The following is a 19,677-nucleotide window of genomic DNA, read 5'->3' on the forward strand; positions in this document are numbered from 1 at the left end:
CCAGTGCGATACTAGATCTCCTATCAGAGAATGAGACAGGGCAGGTGACAGAAGTTTGTGTAGGGAATCACTTTGCATCTAGTGATCATAATGCCATTAGTTTCAACGTAAATATGGAAAAGGATGCATCTGGTCCCAGGATTGAGATTCTATATTGGAGAGAGGCCAGTTCTCATGGTATCAGAAAGGATTTGGCAAGTGTGAATTGGGGCAAAATGAGGTACTTGAAAAATATAAGAAATGCAACGGAACACTTAAGGAGAAAATCAGGAGGGCTAAAAGAAGGAAACACTCACAACACGCAGGAGGAACTCAGAAGGTCGGGCAGCATCCGTGGAAGCAATTAGTCAATGTTTCGGGCCGGAACCCTTCGTCAGGACTGAAGAGGGAAGGGGCAGAGGCCCTATAAAGAAGGTGGGGGAGGGTGGGAAGGAGAAGGCTGGTAGGTTCCAGGTGTAAAACCAGTAAGGGGAAAGATCAAGGGGTGGGGGAGGGGAAGCAGGGAGGGGATAGGCAGGAAAGGTAGGAAAGTGAAGAAGGAATAGGGGAAAACACAATGGGTAGCAGAGGGAGGTGGAACCATGAGGGAGGTGATAGGCAGCTGGGGGAGGGGGCAGAGTGAAATAGGGATAGGGGAAGGGAGGGGGAGGGAATTACCAGAAGTTGGAGAATTCTATGTTCATACTAAAGGGCTGGAGACTACCTAGACTGTATATGAGGTGTTGTTTCTCCAACCTGAGTTTAGCCTCATCATGGCAGTAGAGGAGGCCATGTATGGACATATCCAAATGGGAATGGGAAGCAGAGTTGATCCTATCTGTTGTGGCAGATGGAGTGGAGGTGCTCGATGAAGTGATCCTCCAATCTGTGTCGGGTTTCACCGATGTAGAGGAGACCGCACCAGGAGCACCGGATGCAATAGATGACCCCAACAGACTCACAAGTGAAGTGTTGCCTCACCTGTAAGGACTGTTTGGGGCCCTGAATGGTGGCAAGAGAGGAGGTGTAGGGACAGGTGTAGCACTTGCGCTTACAGGGCTAAGTGCCGGGTGGGAGATCCGTGGGAGGGACGTGTGGATCAGGGAGTCGCAGAGGGACCGATCCCTGCAGAAAGGAGAGAGGGGTGGAGAGGGAAAGATGTGCTTAGTGGTGGGGTCCTGTTGAAGGTGGTGGAAGTTGCGGAGGATAATGTGCTGGATCCGGAGGCTGGTGGGGTGGTAGGTGAGAACAAGAGAAACTCTGTCCCTGTTGTGGTGACAGGAGGATGGGGTGAGGGCCGAAGTGTGGGAAATAGAGGAGATGCGGGTGAGGGCATCATTGATGACGGCAGAAGGGAAACAACGATCCTTAAAGAAAGAGGACATTTGAGATGTCCTGGAACGGAAAGCCTCATCCTCAGAGCAGATGCGGCGGAGACGGAGGAACTGGGAATAGGGAATGACATTTTTACATGTGATGGGGTGGGAAGAGGTGTAGTCAAGGTAGTTATGAGAGTCAATGGGCTTGTAGAAGATGTCAGTGGACAGTCTGTCTCCAGAGATGGAGACGGAGAGATCGAGAAAGGGGAGAGAAGTGTCCGAGATAGACCAAGTGAATTTGAGGGCTGGGTGGAAGTTTGAAGTAAAGTCGATGAAATTGATGAGCTCAGCATGGGTGCAGGAAGCAGCACCAATGTAGTCGTCAACGTACCGAAGGAAAAGTTTGCCCGTTCCAGATGGGTTTACAGTGGAATTTTTAAAATTTTTTTCCTCCATTCTTTCTTCTAAGTTGTCTAGAATATTCAAGGAAGCAATCAGTTTAGGTAAATTACCACAATCGTTTTATGAAGCCTCTATTTCCTTAATTCTTAAAAAGAATAAAGCTCTTACTGATTGTGCATCATACAGACCGATAGCTCTTCTGAATGTAGTCTCTAAAATTTTTTCAAAAACTCTAGCAACTAGACTGGAGAAGGTGTTACCTCAAATTATTTCCATGGATCAAACCGGATTTATTAAAAATCACTATTCATCCTTTAATATTAGGAGGTTAATGAATATTGTTTACACCCCCTCATTTACTACCCCGGAATGAATTATCTCATTAGATGCTGAGAAAGCCTTTGACAGAGTTGAATGGCCTTATTTATTTAATGTTCTTGAGAAATTTAATTTTAATTTGACATTTATATCTTGGATTAAATTGTTATATTACTCCTCGGTAGCCTCGGTTTGTACAAATAATTATAGATCTCCTTTTTTTCGTCTTTTTTGTGGTACTAGGCAAGGTTGCCCTCTTAGTCCTTTACTATTTAATATTGCTTTTGAACCTTTAGCAATTGCTATTCGTGACTCGCCAAATATTGTTGGTATTACCCATGGAAATGAAATACATAAATTATCATTATATGCAGATGACTTGTTGTTATACATCTCTAACCCGGAGAAGTCAATTCCTGCTATCCTAGATCTGAACTTCTCTGGTTACAAATTGAATCTTAATAAGAGTGAATTATTCCCTTTAGATAAGCATGTACCTATTTATGGACGTTTACCATTTAAATTGGTTACTGATTCATTTATATATTTAGGGATAACAATTACGAAAAAATATAAAGATTTATTTAAAGCTAATTTTTTAGCTTTAATTGATCAGATTAAACTTTTATTTACCAAATGGTCCCCAATCTCTTTGTCTTTGATTGGTCGGATTAATGCTATTAAGATGATCATTTTGCCCAAATTTTTGTATATATTCCAATCGGTTCCAATTTTTATCCCAAAATCTTTTTTTGATAACGTAGATTCAAAAATTTCCTCATATATTTGGCAGAATGAAAATCCTAGGTTAGGTAAAAGGTATCTACAGAAATCTAAAAAGGAGGGGGGCTCACCCTCCCGAATTTTAGATTCTATTATTGGGCAATTAATATTCGATATTTAAAATTTTGGTTACGAGATTTGGACGCATCTTTAAACCCTCATTGGGTAAATCTTGAATCTAATTCATTATAAGGGTTTTCCTTGGGTTCGGTTTTAGGAACTTTACTTCCTTTTACTTTTTTTAAATCATATAAACAAATGAACAACCCAATAGTTAAGCATACTTTACGTATATGGTTTCAATTCCGAAGATTTTTTGGGTTTAATCAATTTATTCTAGCAAGTCCTATTATATCAAATTTTCTTTTTCAACCTTCCACGATGGATCAAGCTTACTTTGATTGGAAAACCAAAGGTATAATATCTTTTCACGATATATTTTTGGATAATTGTTTTATGTCTTTTGATCAACTCTCTAATAAATATAACTTACCCAGATCTCACTTTTTTAGATATCTACAGATTAGAAACTTTTTAGTTACTGTCGCCCCTAATTTTCCACACCCATATCCAATGGACACTTTGGAAAAAATCTTAGATTTAAATCTCTCTCAGAAAAGTGTAGTAGCAATTATATATAATATAATTATGAATTTATGTCCTGATGCTTCTAATAAAATTAAAGCTGACTGGGAAAGAGAACTTGAGATTACTATACCGACTGAAAAATGGGAAAAAATTCTTCAGTTGGTGAATTCATCCTCTGTATGTGCTAAACATAGGTTGATACAGTTTAAAGTAGTGCACAGGGATCATATGTCCAAAGATAAACTATCTCGTTATTACTCTTATATTAATCCAATGTGTGACTCCGAGATAGTCATTCCGAGATAGCTTCTTTAACCCACATGTTTTGGTCATGTCCCTTGTTGGAGAAATATTGGAAAGATATTTTTGATATTATTTCAACGGTCCTAAATATAGACTTACAACCTCATCCAATTACTGTTATCTTTGGACTACCAATGATAGACTTAAATAATTTAACCTCTTCATCACGAAGGATGATTGCATTTCTTACTTTAATAGCTAGAAGGTCCATTTTGCTGAATTGGAAAGAGATTAACCCTCCTACTGTATTTCATTGGTTTTCACAAACTATGGTGTGTTTGAATTTGGAGAAAATTAGAAGCGCAGTTTATGACCCTTCCATTAAGTTTGAAAAAACTTGGAGGCCATTCATTCAGCATTTTCATTTGATGTAATTTGATTATTTCCAAACTTGTTTTATTTCTCTGTAATGTTGTTGGAGGGGACTGGAGTCGTCGACACTAAAGTTTTCTTCTTTTCCATTTTTAAGTTGTTAGTTTTGCCCAAGTCTTTTAGTTTAGTTGATTAATTTTGTTTTTCTTTGGGGATGGGGTTTGTTTTTTTTTTCTTTTTCATGATCTTTTTTTCCAGTTTTTGTTTTGCTTTGTATTATCCATGGTTAGTTCTACATGTTTGGGAGCTTTGTTAATTTACACTACTTGGTTTTGCAAGTACTTTTTTTAAGTGCAACAATATATCTCCTACTATTTGTATTATTGCTATGTTTTGTTTCTATATTTTGAAATTAATAAAAAGATTGAAAAAGAAAGGAAAAGTTTGAAGCACAGACTGTTCCACATAACCAACGAAGAGGCAGGCATAGCTGGGGTCCATGCGAGTTCCCATAGCTACACTCTTAGTCTGAAGAAAGTGGTAAGAGCCAAAAGAGAAGTTATTAAGTGTGAGTACCAGTTCCGCCAACCGGAGGAGGGTAGTGGTGGTGGGGAACTGGTGAGGTCTATTGTCCAGAAAAGAAGGCATGAGGTGCATGAGGTTTCACCAGACGGGGTGAAAGACAATCCTAAAGAATTCTGCGGGTGTATTAAGAGCAAAAGGATAGCAAGAGGTACAATTGGTCCTCTGGAACATGTCACAACCAGGGATTCAGCAGTGCAGCAGATTCAGCAATTGCGTTCGTGAATATGCACGTGTCAGCTTATTTGCATTTCATTGTCTCCATTCATTCCGTTGTAGTATTTGTCGAGACTTGGACGCAGCTACACTTCGTTATCTGCATTCCGCCTTGCCTGAGAAATTGGACTGTCAAGTCAACTGACTCTGAAGATTACCGGTATTTGTTTTATTCTTAGTTGTTCTTTTCAGCTGCAGTGTAGGCTTCGTTTTCCATTTGAGAGTTTTAGTTAACGGCCCTGTTTGGCCGAGCGTTTATTGTTCTGTCTTCCCTTTAACATTGTTGGCATTAAAGTCTGTGAAATATCGACCTGCTTCAGTGTCTTTCATTCTGCATTTGGGCCATGTCCAGACCTGGTGACAGAACATGAGCGTGGTAATCTATGAATGGAAATGAAAGAGATAGGGAGAGACCTTAAATAATTTGTTTGCATCTGTAATTACTTGGGGGACAGACAGAGAGTCCATAGATTTGAGGCATTGTAGCAGAGGTCATGGATGCTATACAGATGACAGCAGCAGTGGGATAGTTATTAGAAGGTATTCTCAGGACTGGATATACAAGTATTTGGATAGACAGGAACTGATTAAGGGATGTCAACATGGCTGTTTGCGTAGAAGGTAGTAGAGTTTTTCAAGGATGTTACCAGGAAAGTTGATGAAGGCAAGGCAGATGATGATGCCTTCATGGACTTTAGCAAGGCACTTGACAAGATCCTGCAGGAAGGTTTAGTCACTTGATATCCAAGGTGAGGTAGTAAATTCAATTAGATATTGGTTTCTCGGGAGAAGCCAGAGAGTGGTAGTAGATGGTTGCCTGTGACTAGTGGAGTGCCAAAGCAATCGGTGCTGGACCCATTGTTGTCGCTCATCTATATCAGTGATCTGGATGATAATGTGGTTAACTGGATCAGCAAGTTTGCGAATGGCACCAAGATTGGGGGTGCAGCGGACAGCAAGGAAGGCTATCCTGGCTTGCAACAGGTTCTCAACCCCCTGGAAAAATGGGCTGAAAAATGGCAGATGGAATTTAATACAGGCAAGTGCTAAGTGTTGCAGTTTTGAAGGACCAGCCAGGGTAGGTCCTACACAGTGAGCCGTAGGGCACTGGGAAGTGCAGTAGAACAGAGGGATCTGGGAGCATTGATGCATAATTCCTTAAAAATGGCATCATAGGTAGATAAGTTTGTAAAGAAGCTTTTGGCATATTGGCCTTCATAAACCAATGTACTGAGTACAGGAGATGGGACAGGATGTTGAAATTCTATAAGACGTTGAGAGGGTTATAAAGGGCTATGGTCTGTGGGTAGGTTGATGGAACAAGGCAGACTAATTTTTCAGCATGTACTAGATGGGCCAAAAGCTCTGTTTCTGTTCTGTGGTATTCTATGACTCTGACTCTAAAAAAACAACTCTTTGTTCTCTAAAAGTGTCAGCTGCTGTGTGAGAAAGCCCTCTCCCCCTCTCCCAGCCCACAGCCCTAGAGAGTGAACATCCTACACAATGGTGGGTAGCTGGTTCTGGTGCTGTGTTGGGTTGTTTTGAGTTCCTACTGTCTGCCACAGCGCAGTCCCCATATATATAATTTATTGTAACTTACAGTACGTTTTTTAATTTATTGCACTACACTTCTGCTGTAAAACAACAAATTTCACGACTTCCATCTGTGATAATAAACCTGATTCTTGTCCTCAGCGATTGTTAAAATAAATTATTACAGCTCTTGCCTCTGGCCAGAACGTAGATGCATACGGGTGCCTCTCTCTGTAGGGTGAAACACAATGTGGGTCACTGCTCAATCCTGCTCTGAGTCATCAGGTCGATTGCAATGTTTTTTAGCTCCCAGGTAATTAAAAAGGAAAAGGAGGTTAAATTCTGAGAAACACACAAAATGCCAGAGAAACTGGGCAGCTCTGGCAGCATCAACGGAACTGAATAAACAGTCAGCACTTCGGGCCCAGAGCTTTCATCAGGAGTGGAAAGGGAAGGAGGTAAAAGCTGGAATAAAAAAGTAGGGGGAGGGGAGGAATTACAGGCTGGCAGGTGAAAGGTGAGGGTGGGTGGGTGTTTATATTTGATCTGAGTTCCTGCCGGGTATCTATTCATTTACATAAGGGCATACAGGAGCATGCCAGCTAATTGAGTGGTGTCGCAGTAACAACCTTGCACTCAATGTCAGCAGCACCGCAGAGCTGATTGTGGACGTGAGAAAGTGTAAGACAAGGGAGCACGAACCAATCCTCATAGAGGGATCAGAGCTGGGGAGAGTGAGCGGGTTCAACTTTTTGGGTGACAATATCTCTGAGGACCGAGCTTGGACACAGCATATCGATGCAGCTACAACGAAAGCAAGACAGCAGCTATATTTCATTAGGACTGTGAGGAGATTTGGTCTGTCAATTAAGACACTTGAAAACTTCTACAAATGTACTGTGCAGAGCATTCTGACTGGCTGCATCACCAACTGCTATGGGACTGGGTGGGGGGGGCATTTGTGGTAGTTACTGCATAAGATCAAAGTTAAGTTGCAGAAACTTGTAAAATTAGTCATCTCCATCATGGGTACTAGCTCTGTAAGTATCCAAGACATCTTTATGGAGTGCATTAGGAAGTTGTTCTTGATTATTAAGGACCCCCATCACCCAGGGCATGCCCTTTTCTCACTGTTACCATCAGGTAGGAGGTACAGAAGCCTGAAGGCACACACTCAGCGATTCAGGAACAGCTTCTTCCCCTCTGCCATCTGATTTCTGAAGGGACATTGAACGCCTGAACACTAACTCACTACATTTTTATTTGGTTTTTTTTGCCCTACTTGTTTTAACTTAACTACTTAATAGACAAATACACAGTGTCTATAAAAAGTATTCACCCCACTTGGAAGTTCTCATGTTTTATCGTTTTACAACATTGAATCACAGTGGATTTAATTTAGTCTTTTTTGACACTGATCAATAGAAAAATGTCTTTTTCATGTCAGAGTGAGAACAGATATCTACAAAGAGGTCTAAATTGATTATAAATATAAAACACAAAATAATTGATTGTTTAAGTATTCAGCCGCCTTTAATATGACACGCCAAATCATCACTGGTGCAGCCAATTGGTTTTCGGACTCACATGATTAGTTGACTGGAGATCACCCGTGTGCAGTCAGGGTGCTTCAATTGATTGTAGTAAAAATACACCTGTGTCTGGAAGGTCTGACTGCTGGTGAGTCAGTATCCTGGCAAAAACTACACCACAAAGACAAAAGAACACTCCAAGGATCTCTGTAAAAGGTTATTGAAAAGCACAAGTCAGAAGATGGATACAAGAAAATTTCTAAGTTACTGAATATCTCTTGGAGTACAGTCAAGTCAATCATCAAGAAATGGAAAGAATATGGCACAGTTGCAAGTCTGCTTTGAGCAGAATATCCTCAAAAACAGTGACTGTGCAAGGAGGGGCTCTGGAGGGAGGCCACCAAGAGACCTATGCCAACTCTAGAGGAGTTACAAGCTTCCGGTTGAGATGGGAGAGTCTGTGCATACACCTGTTGCCTGGGTGTTTTACCTGTTGCAACTTTATGGGAGAATGGTAAAGAGAAAGCCACTGTTGGGGGCGGGGGGGGGGAACCTCACATGAAATCTTGGCTACAGTTCACCAGAAGGCAGGTGGGAGACTCTGAAGTCAGTTGGAAGAAGGTTCTATGGTCTAATAAAACCAAAATTGAGCTTTTTGACCATCAGACTAAACGCTTTGTTTGGCATAAACCAAGCACTGCACATCATCAAAAACCCACCATCCCTACTGTGAAGCATGGCAGTGGCTGCATCACGCTGTGGGGATGCTTCACTGCAGCAGGCCCTGGAAAGCTTGTGAAGGTAGAGGGTAAAGTTAATGCAGCATATTATAGGGAAATCCTGGAGGAAAACCTGATGCAGTCTGCAAGAGAAGTGAGATTTGGGAGAAGATTTGTTTTCCAGCAAGACAATGACCCCAAGTATAAAGCCAAAGCTACACAGGAATGTCTTAAAAACAATAAAGTTAATGTCTTAGAGTGGTCAGGTCAGAGTCCAGACCTCAATCCAATTAAGAATTTGTGTCTGGACTAGAAAAGGGCTGTTCATTCCTGACCTCCATGCAATCTGACAGAGTTTGAGTGGTTTTGTAAAGAAGAATGGGGGGGAATTGCAGTGTCCAAATGTGCAAAGCTTATAGACACCTATCCATGCAGACTAAAAGCTACTATTACTACCAAAGGTGCATATACCAAATACTGACTTGAGGGGGATGAGTAATTATGCAATCAATTATTTTGTGTTTTAGATTTGTAATTAACTTGGATCACTTTGTAGAGATCAATTTTACACTTTAACATGAAATAGTCTTTTTCTGTTATCGGTGTCAAAAAAGCCGAATTAAATCCACTGTGATTGAATGTTGTAAAACAATAAAACATGGGGTGAATACTTTTTATAAGCACTTTAGATACTTAACATAGTTCAGTTTTTCCCCTCTATTTACCTATTATGCATTTCACTGTACTGCTGCTATAAAGTTTACAAATTTCATGACAGACATTGGTGATATTAAGTGTGATTCTGATTCAAACCACTGATGCACAAGTTCAAAACTGTGACCTTTGAGGGGATGTTTGCATAACTGGTAGATGAAGGAAATAACTGAATGTGTTCTGTGATCAACAAGCAGTGAGAATGGTTTCTCTTGTCAGATGTCGATTCCACTGAAGAGGACAGTGAGTGCTTTGTATTGCAGCTTTTCCTTGTGAAAATAGGCCATTTGATGCTTTGAAGTGGAAATGCAAGGGAGGAAAGCTTTTGACAGTGATTGCATTAGATATTGTTGTTTCTCTGCAAGGACCTGCACTAGGCAGGGTGCTTTGTCTTCCCAGTGCTGACGCAAACCATGTCTATTGCATGGTAATTCATGTTATCAGCAGTATTGTAGTTCCTGTCTTTGATTTAATTTGGTGAATCTGTTAATGCAGTTTTAAGTTTCACAAATCAAATTGTCAGTGTTGACCAGTGGGCAGAAGAAAAGCTCCACTACTGAGCACATCTACCCGGAGCGCAGCCAGGAAGAAAGAGCATCCATCATCAAATATCCCCACCATCTAGGCCCTGCTCTCTTCCCACGACAGCTTTGAAAAACCCCTCTACAGGCTGTGGCCACTTTGTTAGTTATTTTCGCACCGGTAGCCTATCCACTTGAAACTTCAACGTGATGTGTGTTCAGAGACTCTCTTCTGCACACCACTATTGTAACGCATGGTTATTTGAGTTACTGTTGCCTTCCTGTCAGCTTGAACCTGTCTGGCCATTCTCCTCTGACCTCTATCATTAACAAGGTTTTTCTTTGCCCATCACTGGATATTATCTTTACCTACGCCATTCTCTGTAAACTCTAGAGACAGCTGTGCATGAAGGACCCAGTGATCAGCAGTTTCTGAGATACTCAAACCACCCCGTCTGACACCAACAATCATTCCACGGTCAAAGTCACTTAGGTCACCTTTCTTCCCCCATTCTGACGTTTGGTCTGAACAACAACTGAACCTCTTGTCTATGTCTGTATGCTTTATGCATTGAGTTGCTACCACATGATTGGATGATTAGATATTTGCATTAACGAGTTGTAAGTCCCTTCTATACCATATACCACAGACTGGTATAGAAACACCAATACCCAAGAATGGAAAAACCTATAAAAGTGCTGGATGCAGCCCCAGTACATCACAGGAAAAGCCCTCCCTAGCACTAAGCACATCTACAAGGGCTGCTGGCACCAGAAGACAGCATCCATCAAGGGCTCCACCGTCCAGGCCATGCTGTCTTCTCATAGCTGCCATCAGGCAGCAGTTACAGGAGACTTAGATCCTACACCACTAGGTTCAGGAACAGTTATCACCCTTCAACCATCAGGCTCTTGAACCTGTGTGGGTAACTTCAATCACCTTCACTCTGAACTGATCTCTCAACCTTCAAGGATTTTACAAGCTCATGTTCTCAGTCTTATTTATTTGTTTGTATTTGCAGTTTGCCTTCCTTTACACATTGGTTGTTTGTCCATCTTTTTCCGTAGTTTTTCATTCATTTTATTGTGTCTTTGCTCTACTGTGAATGCCCGCAAGAAAATGAATCTCAGGCTTGTATATGGTACTTTGTTAATAAATTGACTTTGAACTTTATATTCTGCATTCCATTTCCCATTTTACAATCTCCGTGTGTGTCAGACAGAACACAAACAGTATCTCAGTATGTATGATGATAATCAATCTAGTGCAATTCATACATTCAATTGAGAGGTAAATTTAAATGAACCAGTTACAGAACTATAAAAGTTCAAATTGCCTGAGGGCATTTGCTAAATTAGATTTATAATGTAACACTCAGCTCTGTCAACTCATGTTCGTCTAGGGGAAAATGCCATCTGCCTGCCAAACTGTGTCTACGTTTGCATAGATGCTGTGTAATGCACCCCGATACAAACCCGCAACGTAAAATATCAGACAGTACACAACGTACAATTAAATGAAGACACTTTATAACTCTTTCAGGTGGTGTGGTTAGTAGAAACAAATAACACAAAGGCACCACTCAGTAAGTTTATCAGTCTTGTGCACAAAATATAATTCATTGGAGCTCACGCCTTCCCGATCAATCCACAATCAACCTCCGACAGCATTCGAACCGTCGAATTCCGGTATTCGCCGTCCGGGAACCACCAGCTGCTCCCGCACTCACCCTTTCTCTTCAATTGCCTCGCTGAAAAGACCACGAAATCTCTCTCGGTTCCTACCATGCAAGATAGCATAACAGGTCATCATTGGTTAGTTCCCTGTTATCTGTAACTTTAACCCAAACATCACAGCTACAGAGAAACATTACCTCGTCAATTAACATTACAGAGAAGCCATTTCATATAACACTACAGAGAAGCCGTTTTGTTAACCTTAACAGTTAACATTACAGTTAATATTACTGAGAACCCTACAATAATTTGTCAGTGGGTGCACAATGAGGAACATTTTATGAATATATTTAATAACTTTGTTATTTATTTATCTATTTTGAGATACAGCACAGCATAAGCCCTTCCAGATACACAAGTTCAAACCTGTGACCTTTGAGGGGATGTTTGCATAACTGGTAGATGAAGGAAATAACTGCATGTGTTCTGTGATCAACAAGCAGTGAGAATGGTTTCTCTTGTCAGATGTCGATTCCACTGAAGAGGACAGTGAGTGCTTTGTATTGCAGCTTTTCCTTGTGAAAATAGGCCATTTGATGCTTTGTAGTGGAAATGCAAGGGAGGAAAGCTTTTGACAGTGATTGGATTGGGTATTGTTTCTCTGCAAGGACCTGCACTAGGCAGGGTGCTTTGTCTTCCCAGTGCTGACGCAAACCATGTCTATTGCATGGTAATTTGTGTTATCAGCAGTATTGTAGTTCCTGTCTTTGATTTAATTTGGTGAATCTGTTAATGCACAAATCAAGTTGACATAACTGGTAGATGAAGGAAATAACTGAATGTGTTCTGTGATCAACAAGCAGTGAGAATGGTTTCTCTTGTCAGATCCGTCCGCAAAGGTCCCCACCATCCAGGCCCTACTCTCTTCCCACGACAGCTTTGACAGACCCCACTACAGCCAGTGGCCACTTTGTGAGTTACTTCTGCTGCTGTAGCCCATTCATTTCACAGTTCAATGTGCATTCAGAATTGGTCTTCTACGCGTTACCATGTAGAATGGTAATTTAAGTTACTGTCACCTTCCTGTCAGCTTAAGCCAGTCTGGCCATTCTCCTCTGACCTCTCTCATTAACAAGGTGTTTTCACCCACAAATCTGCCACTCACCGGATGTTTTATGTTTCTTTCTCCATTCTCTGTAAATTCTAGAGACTGTTGTGTGTGAAAATCCCAGGAGATCAGCAGTTTCTGAGATACTCAAACCACCCAGTCTGGCACCAACAATCATTCCACAGACAAAGTCACTTAGATCACATTTCATCCCCCTTCTGATGTTTGGTCCGAACAACAACTGAGCATCTTCAAGACAAAATACTCTGCAGATGCTGGGGTGAAAGCAACACTCACAACACACAGGAGGAACTCAGCAGGTCGGGCAGCATCCGTGGAAACGATCGGTCGACGTTTTGGGCCGGAACCCTTTGTCAGGACTGAAGAGGGTGGGGACAGAGGCCCTATAAAGAAGGTGTGGGGAGGGTGGGAAGGAGAAGGCTGGTAGGTTCCAGGTGAAAAACCAGTAAGGGGAAAGATAAAGGGGTGGGGGGGGGAGAAGCAGTGAGGGGATAGGCAGGAAAGGTGAAGAAGGAATAGGGGAAAACACAATGGGTAGTAGAAGGAGGCGGAACCATGAGGGAGGTGATAGGCAGCTGGGGGAGGGGGCAGAGTGAAATAGGGATAGGGGAAGGGAGGGGAAGGGAATTACCGGAAGTTGGAGAATTCTATGTTCATACCAAGGGGCTGGAGACTACCTAGACAGTATATGAGGTGTTGCTCCTCCAACCTGAGTTTAGCCTCATCATGGCGGTAGAGGAAACCATGTATGGACATAACCGAATGAGAATGGGAAGCAGAGTTGAAGTGGGTGGCTACCGGGAGATCCTGTCTGTTGTGGCGGACGGAGCGGAGGTGCTCGACGAAGCGGTCCCCCAATCTGCATCGGGTTTCACCAATGTAGAGGAGGCCGCACCGGGAGCACCAGATGCAATAGATGACCCCAACAGACTCACAAGTGAAGTGTTGCCTCACCTGGAACTGTTTGGGGCCCTGAATGGTGGCAAGAGAGGAGGTGTAGGGACAGGTGTAGCACTTATGCTTACAGAGGCAAGTGCCAGGTGGGAGATCCGTGGGGAGGGACGTGTGGACCAAGGATTCGCGGAGGGAATGATCCCTGTGGAAAGCCGAGAGGGGTAGAAAGGGAAAGATGTGCTTAGTGGTGGAGTCTTGCGTGCTTTATGCATTGTGTTGCCACCACATGATTGGATGATTAGATATTTGCATTAACAAGTTGTAAGACCGTTCTATGCTGTATACCAATGCCCAAGCATGGAAAAACCTATAAAAGTGCTGGATGCGGTCCCAGTACATCCCAGGAAAAGCCCTCCCTACCACTGAGCACATCTACAAGGACTGCTGGCACCAGAAGGAAGCATCCATCGTCAAGGACTCCACCATCCAGGCCATGCTGTCTTCTCATTGCTGCCATCGGGCAAGAGCTACAGGAGACTTGGATCCCACACCACTAGGTTCAGGAACAGTTATTACCCTTCAACCATCAGGCTTCTGAACTGGTGTGGGTAACTTCAATCACTTCCACTCTGAACTGATTTCTCAACCTACAGACTCACTCTCAAGGATTCTACAACCTCATGTTCTCAGTATTATTTATTTATTATTATTATTATTATCATTATTATTATTATTTGGGTTTTTTGTATTTGCAGTTTGCTTCTTTTACACATTGGTTATTTCTCCATCTTTGTGTGTAGTTTTTCATTCATTCTATTCTGCTTCTTCACTGTACTGTGAATGCCCGTAAGAAAATGAATCTCCGGCTTGTTTATGGTGATATGCATGTACTTTGTTAATAAATTAATTAACTTTATAATCTGCATTCCAGTTCCCATTTTACAATCTCAGTGTGTGTCAGACAGAACACAAACAGTATCTCAGTACGTGTGACTATAATCAATCTATTGCAATTCAAGACAACGCAATTGAGGAATAAATTTGAAAGAACCAATTACAGAACTATAAAATGCAAATTACGTGCAGACATTTGGTAAATTAGATTTATACCCTGTCAGTGGATGGTGGTACACAATGAGGAACATTTATGAATGCATCTAATAATTTTGTATTCTTTAATTTGGAGATACAGTGTGGAATAGGCTCTTCTGGCCCTTTGAACTGTATTGCCCTCAGCAATCCCGTTTTAACCCTAATCTAATAACATGGAACCCAATGAATAACTTTCAACAAATAATGACACCGAAGAAAAACACAAAAAAGAATTTAATCATGTTTAAGTGACAATTAGAAGTGTGTATGATGTCGTCAAGGGTACGAGGCTGAAAAAGTGGAGAATTCCAGACAGCACAAACACAAGGTCGAATTTGATTGAGGGAACTGTCACGATGAGAATCATTCAGCATGGTATAGTTCAGAAAAATATTGGAGAGAAGGAGGAAGAGAGGTAACTTCATAAAGGTGATAAGAAGCATAGATCGAGTGGACAGACTGAAACGTTTTCCCGGGGGAAAATGGCTGATACAAGAGGGCACCATTTGAATGTGATTGGAGGACAGTATTTGGGAGATGTCAGAGGTAAGTTTTTTACAGAGAGCGTGGAGGCTGTGTGGGATGCGCTGTCAGAGTGCCTGGTAGATACATTAAGGACATTTGAGAGTCTCTGAGAAAGGCATATGGATGATAGAAAAATGGAGGGCTATGGGGAAGGGAAGGGGTAGATTGATGTTAGATTAGGTTAGAAGGTTGAGACATCGGGGACCAGAGGACCAGTACTGTTTTATGTTCTTAAAAGCCTTTGCTTTTATTGCAGTACAGTACAATGAATAATAGTAAGGACTATAAATATCAATAAATATATATTTAAAATTAATAGGTCTGATTCTGAATAGGTAAGTGAATAGCATGACAGATTTCTTAATACAGAAGGAAAATTATTGCTTATTAATTTCAGTAGGCAGAGAAATGTGGTTTTCTGAGAGACAAAACGCAGACAGTTCAGATACACCAAATAATTTAGGCAACAAGTGGCTATAGAGTCAGGGTCACATAACACAGGAACGAGACCACCAGCCCACCGTAACCACACTGACTGTCCCATGGAAATGAGACCACCAGCCCACACTGACCTTCTCATGAGAACAATACCTCCAGCCCACCGTAACCACACTGAATTTCCCACAGGAACAAGACCTCCAGCCCACCGTAACCACACTGAATTTCCCACAGGAACAAGACCTCCAGCCCACCGTAACCACACTGATTTTCCCACAGGAACAAGACCTCCAGCCCACCGTAACCACACTGAATTTCCCACAGGAACAAGACCTCCAGCCCACTGTAACCACACTGAACTTCCCGTAGGAACGAGACCTCCAGCCCACTGTAACCACACTGAATTTCCCACAGGAACAATACCTCCAGCCCACCGTAACCACACTGAATTTCCCACAGGAACGAGACCTCCAGCCCACCGTAACCACACTGAATTTCCCACAGGAACGAGACCACCAGCCCACCGTAACCACACTGAATTTCCCACAGGAACAAGACCTCCAGCCCACCGTAACCACACTGAATTTCCCACAGGAACAAGACCTCCAGCCCACCGTAACCACACTGAATTTCCCACAGGAGCAAGACCTCCAGCCCACTGTAACCACACTGAATTTCCCACAGGAACGAGACCACCAGCCCACCGTAACCACACTGAATTTCCCACAGGAACCAGACCTCCAGCACACCGTAACCACACTGAATTTCCCACAGGAACGAGACCTCCAGCCCACTGTAACCACACTGAATTTCCCATGAGAACGAGACCACCAGCCCACCGTAACCACACTGAATTTCCCATGAGAACGAGACCTCCAGCCCACTGTAACCACACTGAATTTCCCACAGGAACGAGACCACCAGCCCACCGTAACCACACTGAATTTCCCATAGGAACGAGACCACCGGCCCACCATAACCACACTGAATTTCCCACAGGAACGAGACCACCGGCCGACTGTAACCACACTGAATTTCCCACAGGAACAAGACCTCCGGCCCACTGTAATCACACAGAATTTCCCATGAGAACGAGACCTCCAGCCCACTGTAACCACACTGAATTTCCCACAGGAACAAGACCACCAGCCCAACGTAACCACACTGAATTTCCCACAGGAACGAGACCACCAGCCCACCGTAACCACACTGAATTTCCCATAGGATCAAGACCACTAGCCCATTGTAATCACACACTCCTTCACATGAGAACGAGACCACCAGCCCACCGTAACCACTCTGACCTTCCCATGGCAATGAGACCACCAGCCCAGCACACATGACCTTTGGACACTCACCTATATAAAAGATCATCTTCAAGGAAGTTGTGGGAAATCAGGTTTGTGTGGTCAATGAGTGGGGACACAAGACTCTCACTACCAGTAAGTAAGTTAACTATTTTATTTACAAGATAAAAGAAGATAAATATTCAGTAAACACATCAATCTAAACTTATAGAAACCTACAGCACATTACAGGTCCTTCGGCCCACAATGTTGTGTCAAACATGTAATCTAATCTAGAATCTGCATAGAATTACGGGGGCATAGCCCTCTATTTTTCTAAGCTCCATGTATCTATCTAAGAGTCTCTTAAAAGACTCGATTGTATCTGCTTCCAACACTGTTGCTGGCACTGCATTCCACACACCCACCACTCTCTGTGTGAAAAACTTGCCTCTGACATTCCCCTTGTACCTTCTTCCAAGCACCTTAAAACCATGCCCCCTCGTGCTAGCCATTTCAGCCCTGGGAACAAGCTTCTGACTATTCACACGATCAATGCCTCTCATTATACACCTCTATCATCTCACCTCTCATCCTCTGTCACTCCAAGGAGAAAAGGCCAAGATACTTATCCAGGCTGGGTGCCCCAAGTGGCAGGACAAGACAGACATTAAGTATACACACTGTGACATCTACTTTATCTGAGGTGTGTGCATGGGCCCTCTTTACTGCAGCAGACTCCCACTAAGTGAACATTTCCACACTCAACTTCATGGCCCATGGTGACCCAAGACTGAAAGGGAGCCGTGTTGGATTTAAACTTTACCAGCACCGTGACTCCATCATCTAAACGACAGGTAGTGGCAGGGGCTGCAGTTCTCCTCCCGCGGGGGAGTGGCTTTCGAGGAGCGGGAAAGTTACGGCACTTACTGCAACAAAGCGTGAGCCCGCGCTCCTCTGGAGACCAATTGCTGTTAACCAGTCCGATTGCACCATCCTCCACGGTTATGCATTTATGGTACTCAGCACTCCCATGCAAAAAGAACCCCCGAGATCCCCTCTGAATTCCTTAACCTCATCCAGGGTAATTTCTCATGACTACCATCAGGGAGGAGGCACTGGAGCCTGAAGACCTACACTCAATGTTTTAGGAACAGCTTCTTCCCCTCTGTCATGAGATTTCTAATCAGTCCATGAACACAACTACCTCATTACTTGCCTTCTGATGGATTTATTTATTTGTTTTCTAACTTGGTATTTTTGCCATGCACTGCTGAAAAACAACTAACATCATAGACTATAGGTGGGGGGAGTCTAGGACCAGAGGGCACAGCCTCAGAAAACAAGCATGTCCATTTAGAACGCAGACAAGGAGGAATTTCTTCAGCCACAGGGTGGTAAATCTGTGGAATTTATTCCCGTTCATTGTGGAGGACAACTCATTGAGTGTAGTTAAGGCTGAGAAGCCTCAGGTCCCACACCACCAGGTTCAGGAACAGTTATTACCCCTCAACCATCAGACCCCTGAACTGGTGTGGAAAACTTCACTCACCACAATACTGAACTAACCTCACAACCTACAGACTCGCTTTCCAGGACTCTACAACTCAGGTTCTCAGTTTGTCTTTGGCACATCGGTTGTTTGTCTGTCTTTGTGTGGTTTTTCATTGATTCTGTTGTATTGCTTTGTTCTACTGTGAATGCCTGAAAGGAAATGACATATGATGACATATACGTACTTCAATAACAAATTTACTTTCAACTTTCAAAGGTGTCAAAGGTACATTTAATGTCAAAAAATTGTATACGCTATACATCCTGAAATGCTTTTTCAGAGGAGTGCCCCAAAGAACGAATGATAATTAAATATTAGAACCCCAAAGTCCCCCCCAGCTCCTCCCTCCCTCAGCACCTGCCACCGAGGGTCCAAGCATGAGCAAAGCAACGGTAAAGACACAGACTTGCAGTTACCCCAAAGACTACATTGTTCACCTGGCAATCGACATACCACAGGCTCTCTCTCTCCCCGATATGGGAGAAAGAGATGTCTCTGGTTTCACAGCAAGCAGGAAGACAACAAACAACTGGCTGGTTTATGATGTTAAAAGTCCATTACATCACTTTTTTCGATTTTTGTGCCCAAAAATCTTGAACCTCTGGGCACACAGCCGTAGATATTCCACATCCCCCGACGACACGCAGATCTCCTGCTGTGACACCGACATTCGATCCATCTGTCTCCAGAGCCCTGAGATCCTAGGCCTCCAAAGGCGAGCCGAACTCTTAGCCTGTGAACAACGGCCAATTATGAAAGCCAGAGAGCGGGTCCCATTCCCACAAAGAACCGTAGTCAGCGTGTAACTCCAGGTCAGGGTCTTCAAAAGAACCTAAAAGGGAAAAATAGAGATATTAAAGATGGAAATACAGTAGAGCTGTTTCCAAAGATGCAAGCAAAAGAGTCGCTGTTTAGCACCATCATTACTCCATTCCGCCTTCTTGTAATTTTTCTTTCAATCAGCTGTTATCAAATAGCACTGAAATCTATTGAATATTAAAAGGCTTAAATAGAGTGGATGTGGAGAGAATGTTTCCTACAGTGGCTGTTTAGGACCAGAAGACACAACCTCAATACTAGGATGTCTATTTAGAACAGAGATGAGGAGGAATTTCTTTAGCCAGAGAGTGGTGAATCTGTGGAATTCATTGCCACAGGCAGCTGTGGAGGCCAAGTCATTGGGGGTATTTAAGATTGATGGGTTCTGGATTAGTCAGGGCATGAAAAGTTACAGGGAGAAGGCAGGAGAATTAGGTTGAG

The sequence above is a fragment of the Mobula hypostoma genome, chromosome 3 (assembly GCF_963921235.1).
Source record: "Mobula hypostoma chromosome 3, sMobHyp1.1, whole genome shotgun sequence".
Classification (NCBI taxonomy): domain Eukaryota; kingdom Metazoa; phylum Chordata; class Chondrichthyes; order Myliobatiformes; family Myliobatidae; genus Mobula; species Mobula hypostoma.